Consider the following 15,475-nt stretch of genomic DNA (forward strand, 5'->3'; position numbering starts at 1 on the left):
ACTGACAAAATTATAAATATGATATTTTATGAAATACTCATGTAACGCTAATATATGTTTGTGTCATGAGGACTCTTATGAGTATTTTGATTTGTAATGGATCATTTGAATCATTTATTATATGATTATTCATTGTAAAGTCGATAATTTGTATTGGCTATGAAAAGTATTTGTTGAATTGATTGTTTGTGAATCGTAAGTAAAATATTTTTTCTAGCTTATTTTTTCTTTTGTAGGTCCTAAAGGATTATAAAAGGTTTCAAAAAGGTTGGTCTTTACGTACGTATACGTAATGGAGTCACACGACTTAGACAAAACCAACTAAGTTCATGACATTTGGTATAAGAATAGGATAAGCACACATTGAAACACTTAGGTATACAAACATGGAGGACCTACCGAGGATACGTTAAGGACAACCAGCACGCATAACCATTTGAGAGAAACGGGTATGGAGGTGTAGGGAAAGTAGTCACTCAGAGGAGTAAACATATGAGATTAGCATTCAAAAGAATGGTCAACCCTTCACACGAGAGGCATCATAGGGATAAACAAATTGGGAATAATGCATAAAGCATAAAGGTTGAAATGATTGAGTTCGAGTTATAGCTCGAGATTAGCAATTATACTTGACGGTGCTCAAGGTCGAATAACATGCTGAAGGCTTCATGTGTAGTTAAGTCTTAATCAAAATGACTTGAAGTTTAATTGAGTTGGTTTTAGACCATAACCATGCCAACTTAATTAGAAGTCCATTGGGCCTGAATTAGGATTGAATTGAGCCTATTAAAAGGCCAATTTAGTGACCTGGGATTAGGTAGGCAATGGTACCGTGAGGCCCAAGCGGAAATATTGCTTGTGAGTTAGAAAGCATATATTGTATTTTTTCCAAAAATCTCGATGATAGTATTGCTAGTGTCAACAGTAGTACCGCCCAAGTCAACAGTAGTACCGCCTAAGCAGGCAATGGTACCACAAGAGCCCAGGTTCTCAAGCTCTGTACGATTGTAGTACCGCTAGTATCCCAAAAACTCGAGAATTAAATTTTTTGACTCTATTTTTAAAATCATTTTAGGTCTATAAATACCCCAATCATGCTTACTTAGTGAAAGTATAAAAATCTTGTGATTTGAAGTGTATAAACTCTCTTGAAAAGTATTGAGTCTCTTTCTCGTTAAGTTTTCTTGTAAAAGAGAGAAGTGAATGTTCTCTCCTATGCTTATGAAAAGAAGAATGGGCTAAAATAAGAGTAGTTGATCTTATCCATTGAAAAGAAGATCAATAGTGAAAACCAATGGCCTCGAGGGAAAAGGAATCGGAAGTGAACGTATGTCCGGACAACCGAACCACTATAAATCGATTTGCATTTCTTCTCTTGCCTTGATTTACTATTGCATAATGATTTACTTACTAAGCAATCCTTACTTACATTTTTTATTAATTATATCTTCGATACAGATTTATTGATCGAACTTTTAAATCCAAATTTTATTTTAAAAGTACTAATTCACCCCCCTAGTGCCTTTATGATCCTAACAAGCACCATAGAGCATTAAAACTTTCTCTTCGACATGAGAAAGATCCATATGTAAGAGACTCAAGTATGTAGTGAGTTCAACATGTTGCTAGACTTAAGAGGTGTAGTTGGGGTTGTATTAGCAAGGAGTCGCAATCTAACAAGTGCGTTTGTGGGGGCATAATAATGCACAATTTGTTCGGAAAGGTGGAGTAGTCCAAGGGATGGTGGTCTCCGAAACTTCCAAAGGGAATGATGCGTAGAGATAAGTTGCTAAAATGAGACAGATATCTGGGAGAGATAAGTCATGGTTCTCCAAAAGGAGAATCATATATAATGGATCACACATATTGAGGATGAGTACTTCAAGACAACAACTCCACAAAGCCCAACGGACCGAGCAAGCGACGAGGAGTATGCTAGTCATAGGTTTCCTGCAAGCTAATCACATGAGTGATGGCATGTGTGACTTGATATGCAGTCTTTTTTTCGTATTATATTTTAGCATTTTATTACTTTATATTGATTGTTGCATATACATATATTGTGATGTTCATAGATCTGTGCAATGAGAAGCGGATCGTGATAAGATCACGATAATATGACAAATTCACTTTTAAACATAAATTCTAAATAATCTCGATCATAGGTTACTCGAGAGAGATATTGAGATAACCGGATAGACTAGTGTGTTGTATACCCGTTTATATGATGAATACAGATGGTCTCAAAGCTGCTCGTGTGGGGACACTAGGGATACAATACAGGTGCTCATTGGAGAATGAGTTCACTGATTGATCCGCTTATAGAATGCTGGATGGCTGATGATGCCTTATTGTCATACAATAATTTCGTAGTTTCAGTGGTATATCTGGTCCTTAGACTTGAGACACCAAAAATTTCATGTATGAGTTCTTCATTCTTTGATACAAGACTTATGGGTCTGGAGGTTCCAGATCTAGCATAGCTGGTCATCGTCTTTGGTGTTCTGACCAATGTCGATGCTTTCGCGCAAAGATGGTGAACCTCGTGGCTATGCGCGGGGGGCGTTATTCGTCGGCCGCGTCGTCGCGTCAAATGGCCGAGCCAAGGGTCGGCTCGAAAGAAGCGCTAGTAGAACTCGAGGCCAGTCAGCCCCTGAAGAAATCGAAGATCGGCGTCCAGAAGGAGGATATGCCGCCACCTCGGGCCAGGGAGGTTGTTGTTGAACCAGGCCGTCGTGATCGGCGACGGGGCCCTGGTCGGGGCGAGGCCGACTCGAGCAATGAAGTGGCGGGGAAGGCGCCTCGGGAACCCTCTATCTGCGACATGTGTCACCTCCCTGCGGGAGCGCAGGACGAGCCCTATCAAGCTCGGGTGATGGGCGGACTTTCGGAGGGCCAACCCTCCAACCCGTTGGTCGCCCGGTGGGCAGGCCTGACCCACGGGGCATACCTCGAGGCGCCGGGCTAAGATCCGCCACGACCAGCCACCCCTCAGTCATTTCCCGGATAACCCAGGAGGTTGGGAGAATCTCCTTAAGCCGCTGAAGGTCCCTGCGCTCCTCGTCGTTCAGGGCTGAGGCGGTGTTGTCAATCACGCACGCCGCCCACCGAAGCTCGAAGCCCCAGTCCTCCGATCGGCAAACAAAAAAGAAACGCCCCTTCCATCCCTTATTATTGGAAGGAGCCCCACTAACTTGTTGGGAAATCATGGGGGCGACATCACATACGCAGCGGAAGAACAAGAAAACAAAATCCCCGATTCCCAAAAAGATGTTCGTCGTCGTGCGAAGATTGGTGCGTAAAATCCACGAAACATGAAACTGCGTATAGAGTAGATTGTGTTACCTAGGGAGATCGTATATCCCTGTTTCCTTGCAGATCCTTAGGAGAAGGTAAAGGAGGTCAAGCGTCCTCCTCTCTAGCGGTAATCCACACAGCAGGGTTGCGAACAAGAAAACAAAATCCCCGATTCCCAAAAAGATGTTCGTCGTCGTGCGAAGATTGGTGCGTAAAATCCACGAAACATGAAACTGCGTATAGAGTAGATTGTGTTACCTAGGGAGATCGTATATCCCTGTTTCCTTGCAGATCCTTAGGAGAGGGTAAAGGAGGTCAAGCGTCCTCCTCTCTAGCGGTAATCCACACAGCAGGGTTGCGACGACGCTCCTAAAAAACTCCAGGCCTGATCTGAGGTGGAGAGGAAGAGGAGAATAGGAAAGGCAAGCAAAGGCTCTAGCCTATGAGGCTCTGAATCCCTCCTATTTATAGAGGTCCCCTGTCAAACCCTAATGGGTCCTCCCCTAGTGGGTATTGGATCTGCATCCAATAAGACAAGGGCTCCGTCGGATATCTCATATCTGAACCTCTACTCATCGCAATGCCTACCATATGTGTGTGACCCTCTAGGCCCAATATCGAGCTGGCCGTGAGTCATACCTGTCAGAACTCCTTCTAACTCAGTGAATTATTATCTCTGTAATAATTCACTTGACTCATCGACTACGGACGTACTATGCCACTACGTTGTAGTCCCCAAACGATACAGGGGAATCCAATCCATTGGACCTGTCTGTCCTCAGTTACCGTGTACCTATAGTCCCTCATCCATCTAATATCACATAGACCATATATCGAGCATGGTGCTATCAGACCCATACGGTTTCTACTCGAGTCTCGCTCTAATCGGATTCTCCCGGAGAACTCTTTCTCTCTCAACCCGAATGACCCTGGCCAGGGATTTGTCTAAGCAAGAACACATGTATATTCCTCTCATGACGCCGAGAGTGGATGATCCTCTATCGACACTCAATAGCCCTCGTAAGGTCGACTACCACTCCCAATGACCAGCTGTACTAGATATGGGACAGCCAAACCTATAAGTCTGGTATCAAAGAGTGGAGCACTCATACAGGACATCCTTGGTGTCTCAAGTCTAAGGACCAGATACACCACTAGGACCACGGAATCGCTGTCTGACAATAAGGCATCATCAACCATCCAGCATTCCGTAAGCGGATCAATCAGTGAACTCATTCTCCAATGAGCACCTGTACTGTATCCCTAGTGTCCCTACACAAGCAGCTATGAGACCAACTGCATCCATCATATGGACGGGTATACAGCACACCAGTCTATCCGGTTATCACGATGTCCCTCTCGAGTAACCTATGACCGGGATCATTTAGGATATGTGTTTAAAGGTGAATCGATCTCATTATCGTGATCTCATCACGATCCGATTCCCATTGCACACATCCAAGGACATCACAATATATGTATGCATTTATGCAATAGTTATAAAGTGATATACGCCAAAATATAATAAGCAAAAAGATTCTGTATCAAGTCACACGTGCCATCACTCACGTGATTGGCTTGCTGGGCACCTATGACTAGCAATCTCCCACTTGACCTAAAGCCAATCACCTATGTGTCTGATCCCCATCAGACCCCTGTGACGCTCAAAGACAATCTGAGACAACGGCTTTGTCAGTGGATCTGCAATGTTATCTTCGGATGGAACTCTTTCCACTGCTACATCTCCTCGGGCTACGATCTCTCTGATAAGGTGGAACCTCCTCAGAACATGCTTAGATTTCTGATGAGACCTAGGTTCCTTTGCTTGAGCAATCGCCCCGTTGTTGTCGCAATATAGGGAGATCGGCTCCTCGCTACCCGGCACGACTCCCAAATCTGTAATGAACTTCTTCAACCAGACTCCCTCCTTTGCTGCATTTGATGCAGCAATGTACTCCGCCTCTGTGGTCGAGTCAGTAGTGGTATCTTGCTTGGAACTCTTCCAGCACACTGCTCCTCCATTCAAGGTATACACATACCCTGAATTCGACTTGCTATCATCGACATCAAACTGAAAACTTGAGTCAGTGTAGCCTTCAATCTTAAGGCTATTACCTCCATATATTAGTAAAAGATCCTTAGTCCTTCTCAAGTACTTAAGGATACACTTTACTGCTTTCCAGTGCTTCAAGCTTGAATCCGCCTGATACCTGCTCGTGACACTCAGAGCATGCGCTATATCAAGCCTAGTACATAACATGGCATACATGATAGACCCTATTGTTGAGGCATAAGGTATCATATTCATGTTTGCCCTTTCTTCTGGAGTCTTTGGGGACATACTCGTAGAAAGCGATATCCCATGTCTCATCGGTATGAGACCTCTCTTGGAATTTTCCATGCCAAACCTTTTGACAATGATTTCTATGTACCTGGACTGGGACAAGCTAAGCATCCTTTTGGATCTATCTCTATAGATTCTAATCCCCAAGATATAGGATGCTTCCCCTAAGTCCTTCATGGAGAAGTGTCTAGATAACCAAGCCTTTACTGTGGATAGCATTCCTACATCATTCATTCCCAATGATGAGGATGTCATCCACGTATAACACCAAAAAGGTGATAGCGCTCCCACTTACCTTTCTGTATACACAAGGCTCATCTTCGTTCTTAACGAAGTCATAAGATCTGATTGCCTCATCAAATCTTATGTTCCAACTTCGGGAAGCTTGCTTTAGTCCATAAATGGATCTAAGCAACCTACACACCTTATCTGGGCAGTTCTTGGACACGAACCCCTCAGGTTGCATCATATACACCTCCTTCTCGAGGTTCTCATTGAGGAATGCAGTTTTCACATCCATCTGCCATATCTCATAATTATAGTGTGCTGCAATAGCCAATAGAATTCTGGTGGATTTTAGCATTGCTACGGGTAAGAAAGTTTCATCGTAATCAACACCTTGCCTTTGACGATACCCCTTAGCCACTAACCTTGCTTTATAAGTCTCTACCTTTCCATCTACTCCGATCTTTTTCTTAAAGATCCACTTGCAACCGATGGGTACAATACCTTCGGGCGCATCAACTAGGTTCCAAACCTTGTTGGAGTACATAGAATCCATCTCAGAATTCATGGCTTCTTGCCACTTCCCGGAGTCTATACTCATAATAGCCTCATTGTAGGTCTGAGGATCAATATCCTCAACATCCTCTCCTCTAATATGTCCCACATATCTCTCAGGAGGATGAGATACTCTATCAGACCTGCGTAAAGTTGAAAATTATGTATTAGGTACCTGAACAGACTCGGGCTGTAGAGTGGTGCTTGAGCTTGGTTCTCCAACCTTGCTTAACTTTATCATTCTCCCCCTGTCTCCGCCAAGAATGTGTTCCTTCTCAAGGAACACTGCTCTCTTAGCTACAAAGACCTTTTGGTCCTCGAGATGATAGAAATAATACCCACAAGTTTCCTTGGGGTATCCCACAAATTTGCATCGCTCTGTCCTTGATTCTAACTTATCGGGGTTGTGTCTTTTAACATGGGCATGGCAGCCCCAAATCTTAACAACCTTAAGATCAGGCTTCTTCCCTTTCCATATCTCATATGGTGTAGACACTACCGACTTAGTTGGAATTCTGTTCAGAAGGTAAGCTGCGGTTTCTAAAGCATATCCCCAGAATGAGATGGGTAGGTCAGCGAAACTCATCATGGACCGTACCATATCTAATAACGTACGATTTCTCTTTTCAGAGACACCATTGAGCTGAGGTGTGTAAGGAAGTGTCCATTGGGATAATATCCCATGGTCCTTGAGGAACTGAGTAAACTCTGTACTTAAGTACTCACCTCCTCGATCTGATCGAAGAGTTTTGATACTCTTTCCAGTCTGGTTCTCCACCTCATTCTTATACTCTCTGAATTTCTCAAAGGCCTCGGACTTGTACTTCATTAAGTACACATATCCATACCTTGAGAAATAATCAGTAAATGTAATGAAGTAGGAGTAACCTCCAATGGCATGAGTTGACATGGGTCCACATACATCACTATGTATGAGTTCCAATAACTCAGTGGTTCTCTCTCCAATTCCACTAAATGGAGAGTTGATCAATTTTCCACGAATGCAAGGTTCACAAGTTGCATATGACACGTAGTCGAATGGATCTAGATATCCATCATTTAGTAACTTTTGAATCCTTCTTTCATGGATGTGACCTAGCCTACAATGCCACAGGTATGCACTGTTCACTTCATCTCGTTTCCTCTTAGACACATTTACATTCATGATATGTGGAGTAGTGTCTAACATAAATAAACCATTATGCAATATTCCTTTCGTGATGATCTTATCATCTAATAATATCGAACAACCATTGTTCTCAAAAACAAATTTATATCCACTAACTGTTAAACATGAAATGGAGATAATGTTTTTGATAATAGAAGGAACAAAATAACATGCATCTAATGCAATAAAAGCTCCACTAGGCAGATATAGGGAGACCTCGCCAATAGCTAATACAGCAACTTTTGCTCCATTACCCATCTTGAGGTCCATCTCGCCTCTCTCTAGTCTCCTAGGCCTTGCCAGAACCTGCAACGAATTGCATATATGATAAGCACTACCGGTATCCAATACCCATGTGTTATCATAAGAGTCTGACAAATGGAGACTAATCATGAATGTACCTGAAGCTTCATCAAGCTTTTGTTTCGCCCTTTCTGCAAGGTACTCTTTGCAGTTCCTCTTCCAGTGCCCATCTTTACCATAGTGGAGGCATTGACCTTTGTCCTTTACTGGGTCTTTCTTAGCAACTTTTGCTTTACCTGGTCTGCCCTTGCCCTTTCCCTTCTTAAGGGACCTTTCTGCTTTCCTTTTCTTTCTGGTCTCACCAGTGTAGAGAACTGGCTTCTCTTTCTTAATAGTACTCTCTGCCTCCCTCAACATATTGAGGAGCTCTGGGAGAGTCACCTCAAGCTTGTTCATATTAAAATTCATTATGAACTGTGAAAAGGAATCTGGTAGGGACTGAAGCACAATGTCCACACACAAGTTATCCTCTAGGACCATTCCTAGACCTGTGAGTTTCTCTATCCACTCAATCATCTTTAGGACATGGTTCTGAACCGGTGTCCCCTCAGTCATCCTAGCGCGGAAAAGGCTCTTGGATATCTCATATCGTTGAGTCCTTCCCTGTTCCTCAAACAATTTACGAACATGTAGGAGAATGGATCTGGCATCCATCTTTTCATGTTGTCTCTGTAACTCAGGAGTCATAGAGCCCAACATATAGCACTGAGCAAGAGTGGAGTCATCAATGTACTTCACATAGCGAGCGATCTCATCCTCGTTTGCCCCTTCTTCGGGCGTAGGCATCACTGAATTAAGGACGTACACGATTTTCTCCGCTGTGAGAACAATTCTCAAGTTACGGAGCCAATCCGTATAATTTGGACCAGTGAGGCGGTTGACATCAAGTATGCCACGTAAGGGATTTGAAAGCGACATTTTCTGAAAATAAAGATGCAACATAAATGAATAACATGCAGATTTTGCAAGAAATAAACTATCAAGATATGAACTTCTATCTTAATATGCTCCCACTATTTTACTAACGAGTCACATGACACCCTCAGCACGTGAAACGGAAGTCTCCGGCAGACTTCTAGTGAGGATCAGGATCCAATCAGCGTCTTAGTGTAACCTCAAGGGACTCGACCAATCACACTAAGCCTAAAAGGTAGACAACTCTTGCCGATCACAACTCCTTGTGATTCCCGTCCTGTTCGGCCTCCGAATCACCATGGCCTCGAGGGACTCGACCAACCATGATGCTCGGTTAAGTCAACACCTTCGTTACAAGATGAGTCTGATTTGATAATATACCCTCGAGGGACTCGACCAAGTATACCATGCCCTCAGGTCACCGGTGACATCTCTATGTCGTAAGCAAGATAGCGAATCGTGATATAGGTGAGTCTCGAGGGACTCGACCAACTCAACATACACCGGGAATCGGTTCCTACTTATAACGATGGAAGGCCACGTGGGTTAATCTAATTGTCTCACGTTTACCGACTTAATATTATCGAGAGATGTTTCTAAGATTTCGTCTCCTAATATGACATGTCACACATATACATATTTAATATATATCTACATCGCATGCAAATATATATACATATCTAGTATGTGTATAAGCAATCACACCAGATGATCATGGACCGCAACCTAATGTGATTAGGCCCGAGCCAGTAGGCCTAATCACTCACATCAAGATCTATGTGTGCAACGGTGCATCTCCATGCCCTGTGATCGTCTATCTCGTCCTCGTCGGTTCCGTCGACATCTTGATGCATCTTCATGCATCGCGATCGTCCGTCTCGTGGGTCCCGCTATCGCATCCATGCTCTCGCTGCGCCTCCTCATGTGATTACAATTTAATCATAGGCACGCAGGCCCGACAATAAACGAGAAATATAATGGAGGCTCGCAGACCTCAATAATAATAATCACAAGTACACACATCACACGGTCCATGATCATCCGTCCACATATCATACATCACATGTATAAATAATCATCATCATGTAGGACTACTAGATAATAATAAAAATAATAATCAACTAAACTTTTTAATTAATTAATATTTTCTGAAATCAGTGATATGTAGGGAATTTCTGAATTTATAGGGGTATTTTCGTAATTTGGACAAAAGACAGAAAATGGAATTTCTCAAATTTCGAGGGGCAAAACTGTCTTTTGCACAAAAAAACCCTAATGCCCTTTCCCCCTTTCGCTACTGCCGCCGCCGCCACCCTGCCGGCGGCGGCCTGTGCGGCGGGGCGAGGGCACTGCCCTCGCCTGCAGGTGGCACGCCCGCTGGCGGTGCTGCCGTTGCAGGTGGGCTCCCCCGCGGGCGCCGCCGCCTCCGCGGGCGGTTCTGCCGGCGGGGCAACGCCCATAGGCGGTGATGTCCCGCCGGGTGGCCGCCCTTGTGGGGGGAGGGTTTCGCCCGTGGGAGCAGCGGCGGCAGGCGTCGCTGCCCTGCGGCGGCAGACGCCACTGCCCTGTGGCGGCATGCGCCGCTTCCTTGCGGCGGCAGGCGCCGCTGCCCTGCGACGCCTCTGCCCGTGGGCTGCTAGCCCCGTCGGCAGCAAGCCTGCTGCAAGCAGGCCGCCGGCCGGCTGCTGCAGACGCAGCCCCTGTGGTGCCCGCCTTCGGCTGCGCTGCACGCACGCAGATTGAGGGCAGCAACTGTTGCTGCCCTTCCTTGTTTTTGCGTCAACGATTTTGACGTCAAAATTCTTCCTAAACACAACACACGCAGTTCAAAACCAATCATTCGCACGAACAACCTGGCTCTGATACCACTGTTGGGAAATCATGGGGGCGACATCACATGCGCAGCGGAAGAACAAGAAAACAAAATCCCCGATTCACAAAAAAATGTTCGTCGTCGTGCGAAGATTAGTGCGCAAAAATCCACGAAACATGAAATTGCGTATAGAGTAAATTGTGTTACCTAGGGAGATCGTATATCCCTGTTTCCTTGCAGATCCTTAGGAGAGGGTAAAGGAGGTCAAGCGTCCTCCTCTCTAGCGGTGATCCACACAGCAGGGTTGCGACGACGCTCCTAAAAAACTCCAGGCCTGATCTGAGGTGGAGAGGAAGAGGAGAATAGGAAAGGCAAGCAAAGGCTCTAGCCTATGAGGCTCTGAATCCCTTCTATTTATAGAGGTCCCCTGTCAAACCCTAATGGGTCCACCCCTAGTGGGTATTGGATCTGCATCCAATAAGACAAGGGCTCCGTCGGATATCTCATATCCGAACCTCTAGTCATCGCAATGCCTACCATATGTGTGTGACCCTCTAGGCCCAATATCGAGCTGGCCGTGAGTCATACCTATCAGAACTCCTTCTAACTCAGTGAATTATTATCTCTGTAATAATTTACTTGACTCATCGACTACGGAAGTACTAGGCCACTACGCCGTAGTCCCCAGACGATACAGGGGAATCCAATCCATTGGACCTGTCTATCCTCAGTTACCGTGTACCTATAATCCCTCATCCATCTAATATCCCAGAGACCGTATATCGAGCATGGTGTTGTCAGACCCATATGGTTTCTACTCGAGTCTCGCTCTAATCGGATTCTCCCGGAGAACTCTTTCTCTCTCAACCCGAATGACCCTAGCCAGGGATTTGTCTAAGCAAGAACACATGGGATATTCCTCTCATGACGCCGAGAGTGGATGATCCTCTATCGACACTCAATAGCCCTCGTAAGGTCGACTACCACTCCCAATGACCAGCTGTACTAGATCTGGGACAGCCAAACCTATAAGTCTGGTATCAAAGAGTGGAGCACTCATACAGGACATCCTTGGTGTCTTAAGTCTAAGGACCAGATACACCACTAGGACTACGGAATCGCTGTTTGACAATAAGGCATCATCAACCATCCAGCATTCCATAAGCGGATCAATCAGTGAACTCATTCTCCAATGAGCACCTGTACTGTATCCCTAGTGTCCCTACACGAGCAGTTATGAGACTAGCTGCATCCATCATATGGACGGGTATACAGCACACCAGTCTATCCGGTTATCACGATGTCCCTCTCGAGTAACCTATGACCGGGATCATTTAGGATATGTGTTTAAAGGTGAATCAATCTCATTATCGTGATCTCATCACGATCCGATTCCCATTGCACAAATCCAAGGACATCACAATATATGTATGCATTTATGCAATAGTTATAAAGTGATATACACCAAAATATAATAAGCAAAAAGATTCTGTATCAAGTCACACGTGCCATCACTCATGTGATTAGCTTGTTGGGCACCTATGACTAGTAGAACGCCACCAGATAGCGCTAGGAGTTCGGTGTCATCTGCGACGGGGAAATACACTACCACGAAATGCAAGAGGTGATGACGGGATGCAATGAAAGGCATAGCCCGGCCTCAAAGGCGTCTAAAGTCAAGGCGAAACCCTTTGGGATAGGGTCGTACGCCCGCTGCCCTGACTCAGGGGCGGTAAGCATAATAAATTCCTCCGGGATACCATAACGGCCCCGGAGGTAACCAAGTGATGACTCGTTCACAGTATAGTCGAGGTCGTGCGACCACATTAAGGCTTTGAGAGCCCTGATCACTTTTTCGTCGGATGACGAGTTGGGACTCGACGGTAGTATTTTCTCTCCGGCATCACCAGAGGTGGGTGGTGAAGAGGGCGAAGAAGTAGGGGAAGCCATCCTTACTAAACTTGGGAAGGAGGAGCAGGACAGCCGATTCGGACGAAGCAATAGGGTCCGAAGAAACAACTGGGCGAATGTAAGTAAGGGGACGTGCAGGAAGCCAACTACACGCTATTTATAGGCCAAATCCCGTCAAAACGACGACCCTTCCTCTCCTGAAACACGTTGAGTCAGGCAGACCAAAAGTCACTTCGCCATAAATATGGCTTGACGTGGCAACCAACGGGCACACGATGCAAATGTTGAAGCGCTGAACTTATCAGCCTCGAAAACCGGCGACTCCCGAAAGTGACGGTCCCCTAGGCTTCCCTAGGCGAGGAATGGCCCGGCCACCCACGCCCGTGTGTCACTAAGCAATGAACTACTGATCAAAACCAAGTTGCTCCTCGGCTGTATGCTACCCGAGACCACTACCTCTGCGCGACCTGCCCGCCTGAGTCGTGCTCCTCGGCTGTATGCTGCCCGAGACAACTATCTCTGCACGGCCTGCCTGCCCGAGTCATGCTCCTCGGCTGTATGCTGCTCGAGACCACTACCTCTGCGCGCCCTGCCCGCTTGAATCGTGCTCCTCGGTTGTATGCTGCCTGAGACCACTACCTCTACGTAGACTGCCCGCCTAAGTCATGCTCCTCGGTTGAATGCTGCCCGAGACCACTACCTCTACGCGGCCTGCTCGCCTGAGTAGTGCTCCTCGGCTGTATGTCACCCGAGACCACTACTTCTGCACGGCTTGCCCACCTGAGTCGTGCTCCTCGGCTGTATGCTGCCCGAGACCACTACCTCTGCGCGGCCTGCCCGCCTGAGTCGTGCTCCTCGGTTGTATGTCACCCGAGACCACTACCTCTACGCGACCTGCCCGCTTGATTCATGCTCCTCGGTTCCATGTTGCTCGAGACCACTACCTCTCCGTGGCTCGCCCGCCTGAGTAGTGCTCCTCGGCTGTATGACGCCCGAGACCAATACCTCTGCGCGACCTGTCTGTCCGAGTCACGCTCCTCGACCGCCTACTGCCCAGGGCTACCGCTGCACATCCAACTCTCCTTAGTTACTAAACTCCACAATTCCCACACCCTTGGTAACGGGCCGGTAACCTCCCAACAGGGATAGTTTCTTAAAGCTGAAGCCATGCCTCGGACCCCCCCCTCTTTTTCAACATCCGATGCATAGCTTCCTTCGGGGGGGGGATATGATGAGAGTAATAATGGTGATAAGACTTGGGTGACGTTAGTTGCCCCAGATGATGCCTCACGCCTCTGTTGACCCGTCAGCACCTGGTCAACGCGGACCCGAATGCCTACCAAGACACATTAACACCCTGCTCAGGCTCGATCCCTCACGCCACGCCAACGACGATGTCAGACGCTACCAGAAGTACGATCCTGCTCCCTACGAGCAGGCACATCAGGCAATGATAACCCTCATGTTCCGAGGGAGAGGAGGAGGACACGAACATAGATAAAAAACCCCCTGCAACTATTTACTAACTTGATCGTCGAAGGGGTCTGACCGAGCTCCCCCGACCCAACCTCTGTGCAGGTGCGAAGGCGGAGGTCTCCCACCAAACGCCCAGGTGACGAGTCCCCTCCCGGAGGAAACGGAGACCTCGTCCCGATCGGACCAACGTAATCGGCCACCTCAATGATCTCAAGGGTCGCCCCGGGAAGATCCCCCATCATCCGAACCCGAACCAAGCCGCGTCGACCCCGAGACCACGACTTAAAGTTATTTACACCAACAAAAATAATGACGAATTTGCCATACAAGTGACAACCTTCGTTAAAACAAACAAAGAGAATATAGTATAAATATAATTATATATAATTGATATCGTTTGATTCAATTAAAAACACATCTGATTCTAGTTATTTTTCTCCCTTTTTTTAATTATTTCTTCCTATGAGTGTAAAATCGACATTCCACACCAGATGAAATAATGATTACGTATATACAATTCATACGCTTAGTTGGTGAGGTTAGCATCATCGACTAAGGTTTTAAAGCATGACTCGACTATTAATCAAATTTAATGTATTAAATATGTCATATTTGGATTATCATGTCATTATTGGATTGATCAGTTCATGCCTCATGAAAATTTGTAGCTGTGCAAGCAAGTCGAAACTTTGCTGGAGAGGATTAATCATGTCGACACTCTTGATATGGTTTGACTCGATCTGCTCATCGCATCGGTCATTTGGATTAGGTGAGGCTACACATTAGCCGGGTCAAATTTAGATATGAAAGTTGGATGCTTTCATTTGTCGAGTTGAATGACTCGATTCATTGACACCCTTAATTACCCTTCTTATCATCATCGTTATTATTAGTATTATTTTAATTAAAGAAGGAAAATCTAAGAATTCAGTCCGCGATCAATTAATATTTTGTTATTCTTATTCATGGAGCATTATATATACATACTCATATGTCAAACCAAAATTGAGCTTGGAAACACCATTCCATGAACTTTCGAGAGATGTCAAATAGTTTCGCTGGTTAATGCATTAACTATTGATAACAAGTTCAGAATTCAAATGTCATCTCTACCACTTAACTTTGAGAAAAAAAGAGTATATATATATATTCCTCTAGCTAACATGGCATCATTTGCCATTTAAAATATAGAAAACACTATACCTTTTGAGATGCCAATTAGAATTTAAATAATTGAATCCCTTCTTGTCTACACCATTACCTTTTTTAAAAAATTATTTATAAATAATATTATTTTAATTTACATTTAAAATATAAAAATGTATTTTTTATATGATGTCAACTATAAATTAAAAATTTTGGGTTTTATAGAAATTTACATCCAACAACTAAATTACATTCAACTATATGAGAAATATTTACAAGTTTTTAGGTTTCATAGAAATATATGTAGAAGAATAAATATAAA

This window comes from Musa acuminata, chromosome BXJ1-1 (genome assembly GCF_036884655.1).
Source record: "Musa acuminata AAA Group cultivar baxijiao chromosome BXJ1-1, Cavendish_Baxijiao_AAA, whole genome shotgun sequence".
NCBI lineage: Eukaryota > Viridiplantae > Streptophyta > Magnoliopsida > Zingiberales > Musaceae > Musa > Musa acuminata.